This window comes from Chlorocebus sabaeus, chromosome 8 (assembly GCF_047675955.1).
Source record: "Chlorocebus sabaeus isolate Y175 chromosome 8, mChlSab1.0.hap1, whole genome shotgun sequence".
Classification (NCBI taxonomy): Eukaryota; Metazoa; Chordata; class Mammalia; order Primates; family Cercopithecidae; genus Chlorocebus; species Chlorocebus sabaeus.
Genome location: NC_132911.1, coordinates 9,089,837 through 9,107,657, shown reverse-complemented (window position 1 = coordinate 9,107,657; position 17,821 = coordinate 9,089,837). Strand labels below are relative to the sequence as shown.

The following is a 17,821-nucleotide window of genomic DNA, read 5'->3' as shown; positions in this document are numbered from 1 at the left end:
GTATCGGGTCTTCCCATGCCTGAGGCACACTGAGGTCCATTCCTGGCCTCAAGGGAATATGGTGGTTGGAGGGAAGAGTGAACACCAACACCCAGCAGAGGACCTGGCATGGAGAGATGTCCAGTGGAGACAACTGTCATCCACACAACTAAAAGGTTACCTTTAAGATACAATGCTGGCTGGGTGCAGTGGCTCATGCCTGTAATCCCAGCACTTTGGGAGGCTGAGGTGGGCGGATCACTTGAGGTCAGGAGTTCAAGACCAGCCTGGCCAACATGGTGAAACCCTATCTCTACTAAACAAACAAAGAAAATTAGCTGGGCATGGTGGCAGGCACCTGTAGTTCCAGCTACTCAGGAGGCTGAGGCAGGAGAATCACTTGAACCCAGGAGGTGGAGGTTGCAGTGAGCTGAGATCACGCCACTGTACTCCAGCCTGGGGGACAGAGTGAGACTTTGTCTCAAAAAAAAAAAAAAAAGAAAAAGAAAAAGATACGATGCTGCAAAATGTTTACAGGCAAACCTTAGACAACCCAGATCCTTAAGCCCACATCCACATCTACTCTATTTCCCCCCAAGAACCTGCAGGAAGGGAGACAGAAATGAAGGGCAGCAAGTGGACTCTTTACAGTGAGGCAACTGAAAACCTCTCATCCCCAGAGCAAAACATGACAATGGGAGGGAATACGATGGAACAAACTGTGATGCTTCTATCTTGACTTATGACAAAAGGGCTAAAATTGGGCAACATTTCAAAGGGCTAGAAAGGAACTATACTATGATTACTTGGCAAAGAAAAGCAACATGGATAAACAGGATTCCAATTTTTTTTTTTTTTTTAATAAGAGATAGGGTCTCACTCCATCACCTGGGATGAAGTGCAATGGCATGATCATAGCTCCCTGCAGCCTCAAACACCTGTGCTCAAGCGATCCTCCAGCCTCAGCCTCCCAAACAGCTGGGACTACAAGTACGCACCACCACGCCCAGCTAATTTTTTAATTTCTTGTAGAGACAGGGTCTTGCTATGTTGACCAGGCTAGTCTTGAACTCCTGGTCTTGGGCAGTCCTCCTGCCCTGGCCTCCCAAAGTGCTAGGATTACAGGCGTGAGTCACCACACCCAGCCCTAATCAATTTTAGACTCCTTTGTGCTCGACATTATCCCCACATTTGTATCAACCAGCAGGGAGTAGTAGTGAGGACAGAGAATGCAGATGTGGGCATGGATCCACTCAGGTTCCTCTTGCAGGGGCACTCTCTCTGTAGATGTGAAACAGTGAGGCACACGTTGTAAAAGCCCAAACACAATACTTCAAAAGCATGCACAGAAACCCCTTCACATCTGAATACATGACGTTAACTTTCAGGCCAAGTGGACTGACTTGGCTCCCCTCCTGCTGCTGGGTTCATCCGCAACAGACAGCAATGTTTGCGAGGTGAGAGTTCTATTTTTCTTACATAAAAGGTCTGTTTTACAAGGTTATTTTATCTGGTTACCAGTCCAATGCATAAAAGACAGTGGTATCCTGTCTCATGTACAAAGAGCCATGCGCCTGGGATGCCTCCCAAATGTGCGGCGGCACCCTCTGATGGTGCTCTTCCATCTCTCCACTTGTCCCAACATTAGAGTTTCTTCAGGCTGCTTCATTCTTCCATGATGTGCCTCTCAGTGAGGCTGTATTTTGCAGGAAAGTTCCAGCGAACGATGTAGCAGGTGGAGAATCCCAGATCCCAAAACAGAGATTGGAACCATGCAAAGAGACCCTTGTGTTGAAACATGTTTCCAATCAGATAACCGGGTGCATCTGTTCTGTTAAATGTCCACTACACTTATAAACAAATTAACCAAATTCAGAAATAACCATACAATTGTAAAATCTGAAAGGAATAAGGAAGGAATTATCTGTGAAACTTGCCCATTTTCCTGAAAATGTGCTGCAGATTTAAGTGTTATGAAACAAAAGAATCCTAAATTTCCAGTCACTGCTATAATTTGAAGTACACATGTTACGCCGTAAATCTGATACCCCAAGACATAAGAAAAAGTCACACTTAGGGAGAAAACCTTCATAACTGTTAGAAATGTTAGAAGAAATATGTTCATTTTAAAAACAGGACAATAGTACTCAACTTACGAAATAAACCCACTAAGCCAGCAGGAGGCATCACCTAGGAGGACTGTGGCTCAGCACGCCTTAGTGCCTTGGACTCTATTTCTATCACCTGTGCTTCTGGGGCAGCCCTTTGCAGAGAGTTTCTGTCCATTTCATTAGGAAGCTCTTGCCGTGTGGCTCAGTTCTATGCTTGGAAAGGCAGTGAGCAACCTTCAAGACCTGACACTCCATTCCAAGGCGACAGAGAATCAATCACGGATAGGCGCGAGAACAGAGTCAGATCGCCAGCCAAGGTAAAATGAAGACCATCTTCTGGATCGGGGCTTCCTGACACGTGACCAGGGCCAGTCCCTACACCCACAGAAACCACACGAATATGTATGTCTGTGCAGTCTTCCCAGGAAAAGGATCCATAGATTTCTTCAGATTTTCCAAAGAGTTTGTCTGAAACTTCCAAAATAAAAAGAACCATTGTTTTATGCTCATTTTCTCTGGGTGTTCCTATGTATTTAGTGCACCTGAACTCATAAGGATGTGTTCATCCCTGGGTAAAGAGTAAGATTTCTGAATTCTCAGTGATACGCTGGGCTGTGAAGTGCAGTGAGCCAGAAGGTGCAGATTCCTCAAGTGACACATATGGAAACACTCTTCTAGTACAACTGAGGCCAACACAAAATCAGAATAAAAGTGTAAGGTTTTATTTGGAACCTTATTTCCCTATGTCTAGATCTGTTCTATTTCTACGAAGTTTCTAGGAAGCAAGCATCAAACCCTGACGGTATTCATGCCATCATCTCCACTACGTTCAGTTGTCTACATTATTTTCTAAAGTTATCCAACAGGGAGAGAAGACCTTTATTAATAATATTTCCCTAATATCTAATATACTTATTTTTAGCTAAGTTAATCTTTGAGCCACATATCCATTCAGAACATACCAGAACAAAATCAAACTCACTGTTAGGAAATGTATCAATACTTCCAAAGATCACATGTCACTACTCTTAACACACTACAGCCCGCTAGTGAGCTACGCAACATCAGAACGCCTACAGCTCCAGGCCCTGCATGCACCATCTCATCCACCCCAGGAAAGTCACTTCCTTCCCTGAGAGCACTTTAAGTGAGCTCTGGGCGAGTTTATCCCCCAATCCCACCACCATTTTTATTCTTAGGCTCTGAAGTTTTTCCCTCTTGAGTCTCTTTCATTTGTACTCACAGTTTTCAGAATCTAAGATGGTCTTTAAAATATTCATTCCAGTAGGGACCAAGTTTTCTCCTGCCTGGTTAATTCCTTCTGGGTGTATCAAATGCCTGGGTCCAGTCAATATTGTGGCTAGAATTGGCTAAAAGGAAACACCTCTACTGACGAAAGTATCACAGAATAAAAGTTTCTAAAAGTCTGTTGTAATGAGAAAGCGGCTTAACAGGCAATAGAGGTTCAGATTAAAATTTAACGTGACTTTTAAAAACCTACTTAATGTGGGTTTTTTGTTTTTGTTTGTTTGTTTTGAGATGGAGTCTTACCCTGTCACCCAGGCTGGAGTGTAATGACACAATCTCGGCTCACTGCAGCCTCCACCTCCCGGGTTCAAGCAATTCTCCTGCCTCAGCCTCCTGAGTAGCTGGGATTACAGGTGCCCACCACCGCATTCGGCTAATTTTTGTATTTTTAGTAGAGACGGGGTTTTACCATGTTGGCCAGGCTGGTCTTGAACTCCTGACCTCAAGTGATCAGCCCGCCTTGGCCTCCCAAAGTGCTGGGATTACAGGTGTGAGCCACTGCGCCTGGCCTTAAAAAACCTACTTAATGTTTTCACTGTGCTTTCTATTAAATACATTATCAGCCAATTTCTCTTAAAATGAGCAAAGCAAAAAGGAGCCAGGGGTATTGAGGTAGACTATTCAGCTTCCAAAAGCCATCTAATAGAAATGTCATGAAAACTTCTGCTATACACTAGTTTCAGAAATATTGCATAATCCACCAACAATGAAACTTCCAATAAATGAATATATGAACATGCCACTGAGCTTCTACTCAGTCTCTATAGTTCCGTGCATTCTCTTCATCTTTTCCCCTTGATCCATTTCCAAGTTGCTCTGAATGTTGTCTTAACAATCAGTCTTCCCCTGTTTTGGTCAATTATTTGACCATCATATGTATCTGCCCCAGAATGCTTCTCAAGTCTCTTAATCCCAGGAACAGCTAAGAAAAAAAGATAACTGCTCAAGGACTTTCTGACTCTCCTATCAAATACAAATTTTCATTCATTCCAATGGTCGAGAACGCGTTAGTCTGCATTCTGAAAGCAGCCCACAGTTTTAAATAGCATGTTCAGGTACATGGAACACACTCAACTTTCCATTTTTTAAAGGATAAATAATCTTTCCTGGAGATTAAAGTTTCTTTCCTTCTCCTCCCTTTCATTCACACTGTCTACCTTTTGGCCACTAATTTTGCACTAACTCATTCACCCAATAATAGAAGGAAGTGGCGGCTGGAGGGCCAACTGAACAGCTTCTTCTCCCTCCTCATTGGCACTTCTGCCCTACATAATAACACCTCATTTTGAAAACTGGTAGCATTGTGCCACAAGTATATTTGGATATAATTTGGGTGGACTTTGTATATTCTAATACAGGACATTCCGAGACCGGTTCCAGATTGAAATTTCGTCATTACTGCCTTTAGGATTGTCACTTGATGATTTATTTCTTCCTGAAAAACAATTGCCTCTGATCTAAGTAACTTACACTGCAAGCAGATAGAAAAGACAAGAATAGGCATAGGAGGAATTACATAAACTGCCTGGGAAAACTGAGGTTCATAAGAACCCCAAAACCTTCAAAAGATAATTGTCTCCAAAGCATGACACTAATACTGACAGACATAATGTGAGACATGCATGTCAACCCAGAAGTACAAGATCATAATTATCTGTGATTATATATACTTTAATGAAATCTACTGATTTATCTAGTAAGTTACTAGGTATGCGAAAACAACATAATTTCCAGAGTTCCTAAATATTTCCAATATATTGAACTTAGGGATCCAAGATTCTGAACATGCCATCACCAAAAAAAATTGCAAACCTAAAAAACAAAAAGGAAACAAATTAAACAATGTCAAAGGAAAGACTTTCTTAGAAATGGTCAATATTTACTTTTATAATTTTCAAAACATTTTAAGTTAATACTTTTTATCATCTTACCATTATAAGCTCTTAAGTCTAATATTACAGTTTTATTTAAAAACAAGGCAGTTTTCATACAGCAAAATAAATATTACACAATACTCATACACACTACCTATTTAATTATGGAATATTTACTGGGTCAAAATATCTTCATATTTACAATCTGAGCCTTTAAAGTGGCATTAGTTCTGTCTTTATTTTCTTTTAAAAGTTGTCATCATGGTGACAGAAATTCAGATGCATAAATAAAATTATAGATTTTGTTCACCTTTAGAAACTCTTTTTTTAGTTGAGTAATAGTGGTTAAAGTCTTTGTGCTTCTATTACATTAACTTTTAGCACATGAACTAAGAAAGACGCTCTTCAAAGCTGTTCTAACCAAAAAGAGGTAGGTCTTTTTTGAAAAAGAAAAAAAAACTTTTTTGGCAAACATTTCCAAAAATAAAAACATCAGTATTATTTATTATTAAAAATATTAATATACAAAAGTGAGCTGTATAAACAAAACTTTTGCTGTAGGCTTAAAGACCATGCTACTTAGACCAGTTTATTTAATTATTCCATAGAAAATCAAGAGTTCAGAGTTCATATTTCCAAAAGCATAAAACAACACATCAGGAGATATGGTAAAACAAAGAACCACTGAGTGCACACTGGTTTTTCTTTAAGAACAAGGCGAAGCTGGCCCGGGGAAGCAGAAATTCTTAACAGCCCACACACATAAAATCACTGCTCTCCCAGTCAACCTAACGGGGCCCAGATTTCCATGGCCAGCTTGTGAGTAATTTTTTCTTAGTGTATGTGAATAATTCTCCCTATCATTACAGAAAGCCACATACATGAAGAAAAAGAACACATTTTATAAATGTTAAATTACTCTCAACATCTGAGATTAAGCAGTAAGAAAATACTGTTTGCAGGGAAATTAAGTAACATAGAATAACATGACAACTGAGTCTCTAGAAGAGAAACATGAAAATAAAGATGACTTAAAAAAAATGATGATGTTTTCAGTTCCTCACAATTTGCCTTCTGTAACACCCTCCAGAATGAGATGAAATTTAATTTCCTCAGCATCTCATCAATTAAATGACTGCACAATTTAGGCTAAAGATAAGTAAATCTATGGTACTATATTTGTTATTAATGCTGTTACATGTAGTAAAAGAAATGAAGTAGCAAAAAGAACCACTTATTTGAAATAACAGCTTAGTGTGAATCTGAACTCCAAGTAAAAACCTTATTGGAATTCTATTTTTAGGAGAGTTAAACATAGTAACTGCCTTATAAGCACTGCTACCTCAACATATTTAAAAGGACATGGTCCATCAGAATACATTTCATAATTAAATAACACTCCCCTCCACCCAAAAAAGTTTTACTAAAATGTAAAAAGAAGCCATTGTATTATCTTCAACTATAAAATATATTTGAACATATAATCTTTCAAAGCTAACTGATACAACTAACATTCTCCATAGGCACTTCATATTTTAAAAAGTAAAATAAACACACACATATACATAAAACATTAAAATTCTTTAACATAGAAAAAAAAAGTTGTGGCAAGAATCCTTTACTTTCTAGTCTAAAAACCTGTAAGTCTGGATTCCCTTTTGTTTAAGAGCAAACCCTACTGTTTAAAAAAAATTATTTCAGTCTCTAATTCCTAATGGCTCAGGTTTTTTTCATATAATAAATACTTTGCTGTTGATTAGGTAGCTCACAAGAGCTCACTTTAAAAAGCCATGTTTAAACAGCTCTAAAAGGTTTAATTAGCATTGATGATGTAAGCCCTTTTGTAAAACATTTGAGCTAATTTAGGTAAGATATGTCAGTATGTTGTTTAATACCTTTGGTTTACAACTTTAAAATGTTTTTAATCTTGAAGAGGAAGGAACTGGGGCAGCACAGACACGGAAACACATGAAGGCCTCGCTCTCGCTGGCTTTGCCATTTACCATTCGGGCTGAAGTGGTTTCAGGACGAGGCGATCGCTCACCTTCTAGTCAGAAATCAGATGACCTCAAAACAACCTCATTTCAGGCTGAGGCCTCATGTCTTTCGCTTAGAGCTAAAAATAAAAATACATGTGAATGAACAAATGAGCATGGAATGAAATCTCTAACATGACACTAAAATATAGAATATTAGAAGCCATTTTTATCACAGAAAAATGAAAATGTACACATTTCTACACAGAGAATCACAATCCTATTTTGAATGGAGTGGTGCCCTTCTTATCCTGTTAGCCGCTGGGTATCATAACAATTGAAATCCAAGTTGGTTCTACAAAGCTAAAGTCATACTTGATTCATTTCCTGAGATTATAAAACATTTATTTATTTATTTATTTATTTGAAACAGAGTCTCACTCTGTCACCCAGGCTAGAGTGCAGCAGTGTGGATCTCAGCTCACTGCAGCCTCTGCCTCCCAGGTTCAAGCGATTCTCCTGCCTCAGTCTCCCAAGTAGCTGAGATGACAGGCGCCCACCACCATGCCCGCTAATTATTTTATTTTTAGTAGAGATAGGGTTTCACCATGTTGGCTGGGCTGGTCTTGAACTCCTGACCTCAGGTGATCCGCCTGCCTCGGCCTCCCAAAGTGCTGGGGTTACAGGTGTGAGCTACCGCACCCGGTCAAACATTTATTTTTTATAGAGTTAAATTTAACAATATTTCAATGAAGTCAGCCACTTAGATCATATATATATATATGTGTGTGTGCCAGCGCAAGAAAAGGCAGTGTAATGCTAAACCGTAACAATAGCCTGGCCCTCAGAAATATATTTTTGTGTATTCACAACTCTTGGTTCCAATAGCAGTATTCGTAGAACATGAAAATAAACCTGCTTCTCCAACCAAAATAAGGCACTCACTCATTCAGCAAATAGCAAATGTTTCTAAGCACTGGAATTAAGTGCTTGGTATGACAGAACAAGTTCTAAACCCATCAGCGAGTCTGGAGTCCTCAGCCATCTATTTCCTAATTTGGGGTCTCAAGTCTGTGCTATGATGCTAAGGAGATTCCACAAGAGGTAGGAGGGCAGTATGTATTAAGTGACAACAGAATGAGGCTGCAGAATTTGAAACCAAATCCACTGAGAACTCTGAATCTCTCTGCTGTCACTGTCAACGACCTCAACTCATCATGTGTCTGTCTCTTCAGTGTGAAGCTTATGTTTTCAAGATCCTACTTTAATCCTGGAAATTAATTCTCTCTCATTTGGAGAATGCTGGTAGTTTTGGTACCAAATATAATGCCTCAGGCTATTTTGAAAGGTTAAATCTGCCAAGTACCTTCAAAAACCACTTATTTTAAGAGTACTTCATTCCACTGAAGCCATAATTTACAATTCAGAAATTCTGCTGCTAAAGTTATACTTAAAGAATGGGCCCTAGCTATACTACAAAGAAGACAAATATGTTACAGAATGTTTTACACCATTCATCTATTCCCATTAAATATTATTCATAAATTATCACATACAGTCTACACTAACATTATTGTTCAATGTTTTGCATTTCTCTGCTGGTTCTACGTATACCAATGACATTTTTTAATTTTGTGGGAATGTGATACATTACCAAAAAAATCAAAATATATGCACCTGATTCAAATTAAGCTCCATGTTCATCTTAACCCATTGATGCCTAGTGTTCCATTACTGCAACACCAAGCTTGTGGAATTTATTTGTATCCTACTGCTTAAGGTCATCACCAAGGCCTGATTTTTCCCAAAAAAAATTGCAACCTCCAGCATAAATGGGTTAAAACCAGAAGAATAAATACACTTTTGAGTTGGCTTATGTTCCATAATTTTTCATGGAATCCAACTAAATTTAATATCTTGACAAATATTACCAAGTTAAATGTTTTGACTCTGAAGTTCATAGGCCTCAGAAAATACTTTAAAGTAATATACTGCAATTTACACTTAAATACTTAGAATAAAGAAGACAAGAACTATAGGGAGTCATATCTGGGTTTTAAGCAAATCAATACGCTTTGAAAGTACATTTCCCACAGATGTTCGTAAGATGATTCTTAAATTTTAGATTTTGCTGCATTCAAATTTTACACATGGAAAACCATATGCTGGTCTTACGTGCAAGCAGCGAAACCCTTCCTCCTTTCCCGTGTATGTCAGACGGCCCTGTTCTTTTCAGTTCATAGGAAGCTTCAGAGAAAACATAACTAATTCATAGATACCCTTTTTCTACTCTAAGTCTTAAACGTGCTCCTCTGTGTATCCCAAATTTGTCCTGTGTCAACACAGAGACCCTGTCGGCTACCCACAGCTCGACTCTTACTTGATTCTTTTCTTTGCCTTTCTTTTTTTTTTTTTTTTTGAGACAGAGTCTCGTTCTGTTACCCAGGCTGAAGTGCACTGATGTAATCTCGGCTCACTGCAACCTCCGCCTCCTGGGTTCAAGCGATTTTCCTACCTCAGCCTCCTGAGTAGCTGGGATTACAGGGGCCCATCACCACATCTGGTTAATTTTTGTATTTTTAGTAGAGATGGGGTTTCTCCATGTTGGCCAGGCTGGTCTCGAACTCCTGACCTCAGGTGATCCTCCCGCCTCAGTCTCCCAAAGTGCTGGGATTACAGGCGTGAACCACCATACCCGGCCTATTTGCTATTATTCCTTGGCAAGAACTAAAAGCAGCTGAGTCTTCATTCGCCTCCCGAACTCAGATGTCCCCCTTACATCTCACAACCTCATCCATGCCACAGTCACAGCTGCCATTTCCCCCTTTTGGCTTCAACCACTTGATGTTCTGTAATACAGGTGACAGTTGACAACAACTGCAACACCGTCCTAATTCCACAACTTTCACTACTTCCACTTTAGGCCTTTGATGACAAAATAAGAAGACTGAATCCTCAGAGGTATGTTTCAGCTTACTAACTATATACTCAGTCTTAAGTTTTACTACTCATAAAACTCCATCCACCACTTCAGTAATATTATACTGTCTCCCATTGAAGAGGATTGATGAATTCTAGTGAGTTAGTTACGAATTTAGACTAATTACAGAGTCAAACTTCTATAAAAACAAACACTATTTATTTAAGAACATTCAACGTCAAAGATATTTTCATGAAAAACCGTCTCCTTAAACTGAATCTTTTTTGCAGAAAGGATTAAGCCCCATGACACACTAGAGGTGAACCTGCAACCTGAACACTGTAGTCCCTCTTAGAAGTTTTCTTCCTGCTCCCAGCACTTGACAGATTCTAAGATTTCCTGTCTGACACATACGCCTCATCTCCTAATCCAGCAAAAACCAACAGTGTTCTTTATTTCTGTGGGAATCCCACAACTTCACATATGCAGCTTGCACTCTAAACACAATACATTTATCAGTCAGAAAATCCCAAATTGAAGGATTCCACAGGAAGAAAACAGAATGTCTGAATGACAGCATGGAGACAGCGGCTGGCCATTTGGGAACCTTAAGGCTGCATCTCTATCTTCATTCCTTAAGTCAAAATAAATTCCAGAAATATCACATTTAAACTGAAAATGTGAAACCATAAAAAAATGTTCAAAGAAAATATGGCTGAAAATTTAAAAAATACATTTTAAGGCACATGAAGAACTTTAATTATGACATAAACCCTAGGGGCCAAAAAAGAACACAACTGATTAAAAAGTGGCCAAAAAAACCCACTTATAAACAAACAACATAAACTGAAAAAAAAAAACTGTAGTATTAATATGGATAAAGTTCTTATAAATTCCCAAGAAAAAGAAAACCCCATGAAAACTTGTGCAACAATTACAGACAATTCATCAAGGAAAACAAGACCAATAAATACAGAAAAACACCTTCAAACCTACTCAAAAGCAATATAAATCCAAATGAGATGCTAACAGAGTGACAGGGATTACCAAGAGTGTGGGGGACCAGGCACCCAAACAGACCATTAGGAGAGGTATACACCAGCACTAGCTTTTTGAAGAACAATGACGTTATTTACCAAAATGTTAAAATATGCATGCTTTTGACCCAGAAATTTAACTTCTGGGACCAGATTCTTATTTCTTGTCACATGTAAGCAAAAATATTTGTACGAGGAGATTGCTTATAACTACAATACAGCAGTACTATTAATATATAAAAAATGAAAGAAAAAATCTGCAAAACAAGTCCAATGTCTGTCAAGGAAGCTGGTTTAAAAAACACATTACCTTTCATGTAGCCAGGGAAAAGTGTCCTAGATATATCATTAAGCGCATAAATGATTCTGCTGAACAGATCTACAATGCCATTCATTTCAAAAGTACTATTTCTTAAAACGAGTTTAAGAGACAAGAGTAAGAGGGAGGAGTAAAGGAACACAGGAGGGTTACCCAAGAGCCTGCTAGGCACAGGAAAATGGGAGAAAGAGCTTTTCGCTTGTCACTTTATCTGTCTACAGAATTTTTCTAACATGAACAATTACTCCTTTGGTAACAAAAATGTTTTTCAAGGATGCTCTGCTATTTCAGCATTTCAAAATTCTACGGATTGAATTTCTCAAAATGGAAAGAGTTGAGAGCCATGAGTCAGGTCTATCAGGAGTCACTTTGGGAATGCTGGAATTCATTTGTGGCCAGAAGCAGAGGTGCTGGGATAGCCCACTGGGTGGTGACTGCCAGTAGGCGTGAGCTCTGTGCTTCTCTCACACGGCCACTGCTTACCTCTCCAAGGCTTGCCTATCTGCACACTGTCTTGTAAAGTATACTTGCATGCAAAGTGCATATTCACTCCTGACTCCTATAAATGAGGGGCAGGCCTCAAGGTCTGGTGTTTGCTCTTAAGGACTTAATGGGATATTCAATATTCAATAGCGCAGAGTGTGCCACAAAGTGAGGGATAATCAATTGTTTTTTCATCTCTTCCATCCCAGAGACAAGGCCAATCCAGGCGAACTGCTGTTGCCACAGACTCTTTCAGTGATCTTAAGACTCCAAACCCAGCTCCTTTGAAAATATGGTCTCGCCTTTTTATGGGACAACCACTATTACAGACAGAAGACATGAAACCGGTCAGGCAGTCCGGTAAAATGTCACTGAAGATCAGTCTCTAGGCAGGAGGCAAAGCAGAATATCCTACAAAACTGTTTGTCCATTTTACTTTACAGAGCTCACACTTGCCCCAAATCAACACTAACCAGAGATAGAATTCTTTAGTTATATAGCTGAACCATTTATCTGGACGACAGGAGGCATAATCACGCCAGCATGACTAGATTTTGGCCCTCACAGGCCCCCTCCACCCGCCCAAAATAACAGGAGTCTCACAATTACAGTTTCATTTCTGATGACTAGCCAATGGATGCGTAAGCAGTGGCAGGTATAAGATTTCGACATTTTTCCACTGGCACTCTTATTTAGAAAATAAGATATTCTTTAGATATCAGGCCAATTCTTTAGATACCAGACCACTATAATTGGTAAATAATGTCATTGTTCTTCAAAAAGTTAGTGACAGTTTAAACCTCTCCTACTGGTCTGTTTACCATTGGTAATCACTGTCAATCTGTTAGCATCTCATTGTGGTTCATATTTATTTTGAGTGCAGAATTGACTCATACTATTTAATCTGACTTGGACCCTCACTAATACTTGGTATGGTTGATTCTGTTTTCCAAGGGAAAACTAGGCAGGAAAAAGTAACACACAATTCATTATCTAGCAATGGAATAAACAAGCTCATTAACACAATAAATTAAAATTTAAGTGATTAAAAAGCCCATGCCTCTGCCGGGCATGGTGGCTCACACCTGTAATCCCAGCACTTTGGGAGGCTGAGGCAGGTGGATCACCTGAGGTCAGGAGTTCCAGACCAGCCCGGCCAACATGATGAAAACTCGTCTCTACTAAAAATACAAAAATTAGCCAGGTGTGGTGGCTCACGCCTGCAATCCCAGCTACTTGGGAAGCTGAGGCAGAAGAACAGCTTGAACCTGGGAGGTGGAGGTCGCTGTGAGCCGATATTGCGCCACTGCACTCCAGCCTGGGTGACAGAGCGACTCTGTCTAGGAAAAAAAAAAAAAAGCCCATGCCTTACACACAAAAAAAACTATTTACAATATTTCTCTTGACAACTTGCTTTAAGTTACCAACAACAATCTGATTATGAAACTTGTCATTATAAATATAAACTAAAGGTTTTTTTTTAAATCAGCGAATTCTTCGTTGACAAATACTGTAATCCAGAAATCTGCTTTTCTACTTCATATTGGACAGTCAACTAAACTAGTCACATTGCACAGGGATATGCCCCACCTTTGAGACCATCTGCTACAATGTGAAGCCTGACAAAGCTTCTATGTGTCATACAATATCATCACCAACCTCAAACTGGAACTAATAGAAATAATCGCAATGGATATAAATGGGGATTAAAAATTCAAGTGTGCAGAGTTTAAGATACTTGATTATATAAAGTTTAAAATACTCAAATATATCTTTATGCATATATACATGTCTGTATTTCATATTTTTCAAGAGGTTGAATCTCCTGAAGAAATCCAATATGCACCACCACCCCAGGAAAAAAAATGAAAACTGAAAAACAAAAAACTCTCCTTATCTCAGTGTAATGCCAGACACTATTTGGAAATAAACACACCTAGGCAGAACCCACCTGGCATCTGCACTGTGCTCTCTCTTCTGGGACTGCCCTTCCCTCCCTCGTGATGTTCTTGGCTTGCCACCTCATCTCAGCAGAGGATTGGCTCCAGTGCCACCTGCTCAGAGGGACCGCCCTGAGCAGCCTCTCTAAAACAGTCCTGTCTCTTCATCCCATCCCTAGCAATCTCTAGCCCCCTCCTGTCCTGCTTGAGCCCTCTCCCTAGCAAGATTTCCTACAAACATACTATATTTTTACTTATTTACTTTATCTTCCCTACTAGAATGATTCTAATTTCCTGGCATTTACATATGAAACTATAGTTTAATCATTCGAGGGAGAAAAAAGCCAACCTTAATGTTATTCTATTATCAAGCATATTCATCTTACCAAAGAGGAAACTGAAATCCCTCCGTTTGGTAAAACACAAACAAAGATGTGGCTAAGTTTCTACCCTTCACCTCTAATGGACTCTTGAGATCACCAATAACTCACTCAGCTGTGAGGCCAACCTGATGTGAACACAGTACACACATCCAGTGAAACATGGGATGTAACTGGCAGAAATAAGCACATACATTTTTTGAAGTAGAGAAGTCACAGGCAGAAGCTGAAAAAACAATTATTATATAGGCGCCATAGAATTAGAATAAAAATCTTTGTCAAAGCTCAACAAAATACTGAAATTGATTGGTAAACTGATCAAGCAACTATAAAAGCCAAACTGTGAGTACAAGAGCACTTTAGGGTTGGTTGAGGTGAACAGAAATGAAAAAGAAGAAAAGAGAGTTTAAAACACTGCAGAGGGGCAGGAGAAGGTTGCGGGGGAGGCACAGGAAGCCCACAAGAGGAAGCAAGAGCAGACAGGGATGAGAAGTGGGCAGTGAGTAAAAGATGGCTCCATCATTTCCAGGGCATGATGAAAATGCAGGTCACTTTTTAAAAAAAGTATTGATGCCAGTAGGAAAACGTGAAAGCAAGCGCGGGGCCATGAGGGAGTGCACAAGTCACGTGCCCATGACTCTGGCCCGCTCACTCTGCTAAGGACCAAGCTGAGGACCGGAGGCAGGCAACCGCTGCAGCTCTTCTTGCAAGAGGGGCCAGGCAAACACAGACCATCTCCTTAGGTACAGAGACCCTAGCACCCCGCACGATTTACAGGACACATCAAGGCCCAAAGACACCTTCAGGCGCGCCCAGATTACTGTTTTTAGGTAAAGGGGAGGGAGGACAACACACCAAGATCTATGAACATAACTCCATGGTTGAGTATGAGATTAATTACCACAGAACAGTGGGAGCTTACTAGGCAGGAAACATACAGAACTGTGAAGTTTTGTTGCAGGGCCATAACGGAGATGATCTGAAGCCTGTCACCACCCAGGGAAGATCCTCATGGCTTCCTGAGACCTATGCACTCTAACTGAAATACCTAATAAAGAACAGCAGGAAGGACGGAGAGGACTTCTCCCTGTTCCTTAAGTGCAGTACAAATTCCATACCTGCAAAAAACTAAAAACAACTGTGTTCCCTTCCCCAATCCTAAATTCCTCTCTGGGTTAAATATTTCCATTTCTGTCTACTGTTCTATATCTATGCATCTGTACCTACATCACTCTTCAGTTTATCAAAGGCTCTCATAAAATGTCCAGGACCCTCTTAGAATGTTTAGTACGAAGTACAACAAAACGGATGCTCTCCCGTGTTCTGAGTACTATACTTCTACCCATGCAGCCTAATGCCATGTTGCTTCTCTGGCATTACCTCCTAGTAACTCACAACTTGATGGAAACTCTAAATCTCTTTGTCTTTCTCGCAGATAGCAAGTAGGTCTGCTCTTCTACAACCTATACTTTGGCGTTTTTTTTGATGTGGTTTTTTTGTTTGTTTGTTTTGAGACAGAGTCTTGCTCTGTCACCCAGGCTGAAGTGCAGTGGCCTGATCTCAGCTCACTGCAACCTCCGCCTCCCAGGTTCAAGCGATTCTCCTGCCTCAGTCTCCTGAGTAGCTGGGATTACAGGCGCACACCACCACACCTGGCTAATTTTTGTATTTTTAGTAAAGACAGGATTTCACCATGTTGGTCAGGCTGATCTTGAACTCCTGACCTCGTGATCCGCCCAACCCGGCCTCCCAAAGTGTTGGGATTACAGGCGTGAGCCACAGCGCCCGGCCTACTTTGGCGGTTTTTAAGTGATAAAGTACAAAACTCCACCTTCTGTTATGCTATATTTTATCTTGTTTTTGGCCTATCTTTCCAACCTACTCAGTTACTGAAATTTTTAGTTCTAAAAACAAATATGTCATTTTTCTGGTTTTCGATTATAGAGATTCAAACTTACAAAATGCTCCTTCATTTTACTTCTCAGCTTTGCAACGCAGGGTCATGTCACTTAAGGAAAACACCTTATATCTCACAAGAGGCCTTCTAGAATTGCAGTCACCTGCTGAATTTCCAAGATCCAGTGACTAATTCTCACAGGGTCAACAAAAAAATCTATTAATGAACAGAGCCATCTCTGGAGTCACTTTTAAAGGACTGAACCACTGGACTGAAGCCAAAATGCTGATTCGACAATGTGAAGTGAAAATTATAACAGCAGACACCAGGAGATGTTAGAATCCTGGGGCCAATGTATGTGCCCCTCCCACAAGCCCCACAAACAAGTCATGTTGGAAACTGATTTAAACCAAAGTGACTCAGATGATGGAATCATTTGCTCAGTGTGTTCTCTCCATGCAGGCACGCCACACAGGAAACGAAGCTGTAATCCAGTGTTTAGTGAGCAAAGAAATCAAAGCAACTGGTCATCTAACATATATTTAACAACATCAGGGTAAATTTGTCTTGTGTATCACTCTTTACAACAGGGTTATACTCTAGGACAGTGGAGGACTAAGGGTACTCTAGGTGGTACTTGGATAAACATCAATGAAAATTGCATCACTTTCATGACTAACCAACTCCCTTCCTGCAATCCCACTTCTTAATGAGATGTACTAGAATTCCACCAGGCTATGGTCCGATTCAGCTGGCCTGGAGGCGGTTATTGTGTCCTACAAGCTCTGGAGTCGCACTGGTTGAGTTCAACGCCAAGCTCTACTGCTTTCTTTTCTAATTATGTGATCTTCAACAAGTTACTTATCTTTTTTAAACTTCAACACATAATAAGTTACCTATCTTTTCTAAACTTCAGTATTAGTTTCACTATAGCAGATGTAACAAATTACAATTACAATTACACTTATCAGTGGCTTAACCTAACACAAATCTATCATAGTTCTGTGGACTAAATGAAGGTGTCGGAAGGGCCACATTTCTTCTGGAGACTCTAGAGGAGAATCCACTCCCTGGCCTTTCCAGCTGCTAGGGACCACATGTATTCACTGGCTTGTGGCCCCTTCCTCCACCTTCAAAGCTAGTGGTGTAACATCTTCAAACATCTCTAGTTCTGACCACCCTGCTTCTCTCTTTTACTTCGGAGGCCCCTTGTGACTACAACAGGCCCATCTACCCAGATAATCCTGGATAACTGCTTCATCCCCAAATCCTTAATCACATCTGTAAAGTCTCCTTTCCAATGTGAGGTGACATATTTATAGGTCTGGGGATTGGAATGTGGACACTGTGGGGGGCACCATTAATGGATCTACCCAGGGCTATTACAGTATAGTTTTAACACTGATTTGATGTTAACCAGTCGAAATTTAATGAAGCAATACAATTTTATCTTAAAATTTTGAATACTGTTACCCAAGGAGGACACGGCTATTTCAATGCATAGTTCATACTAAAATTAGACTGCACTTTTCTATTTCAGTTTTCACATAAAATGACATGCATTTGATTTATCAGTGGAGGGGGAAAAATAGAAGAG

At 39.9% G+C, this 17,821-nt stretch overlaps 1 protein-coding gene and 1 long non-coding RNA gene across 2 annotated transcripts in view; both read right to left on the bottom strand.

Annotated features, from left to right (window-relative positions):
- The window catches only part of XKR6 (XK related 6), a 294,424-nt gene that overhangs the window by 201,950 nt on the left and 74,653 nt on the right, over positions 1 to 17,821 (bottom strand). The gene's annotated exons all lie outside the window — the stretch shown is intronic.
- LOC103215336 (uncharacterized) overlaps positions 2,794 to 17,821 on the bottom strand; it is a 64,911-nt gene continuing 49,883 nt past the window's right edge. Inside the window, exons 3-4 of the long non-coding RNA XR_005235281.2 lie at positions 7,168 to 7,388; positions 2,794 to 5,210 (exon numbers count right to left, since the gene is read on the bottom strand). This is a non-coding gene — a long non-coding RNA (uncharacterized lncRNA). The remainder of the gene's footprint in view (positions 5,211 to 7,167; positions 7,389 to 17,821) is intronic.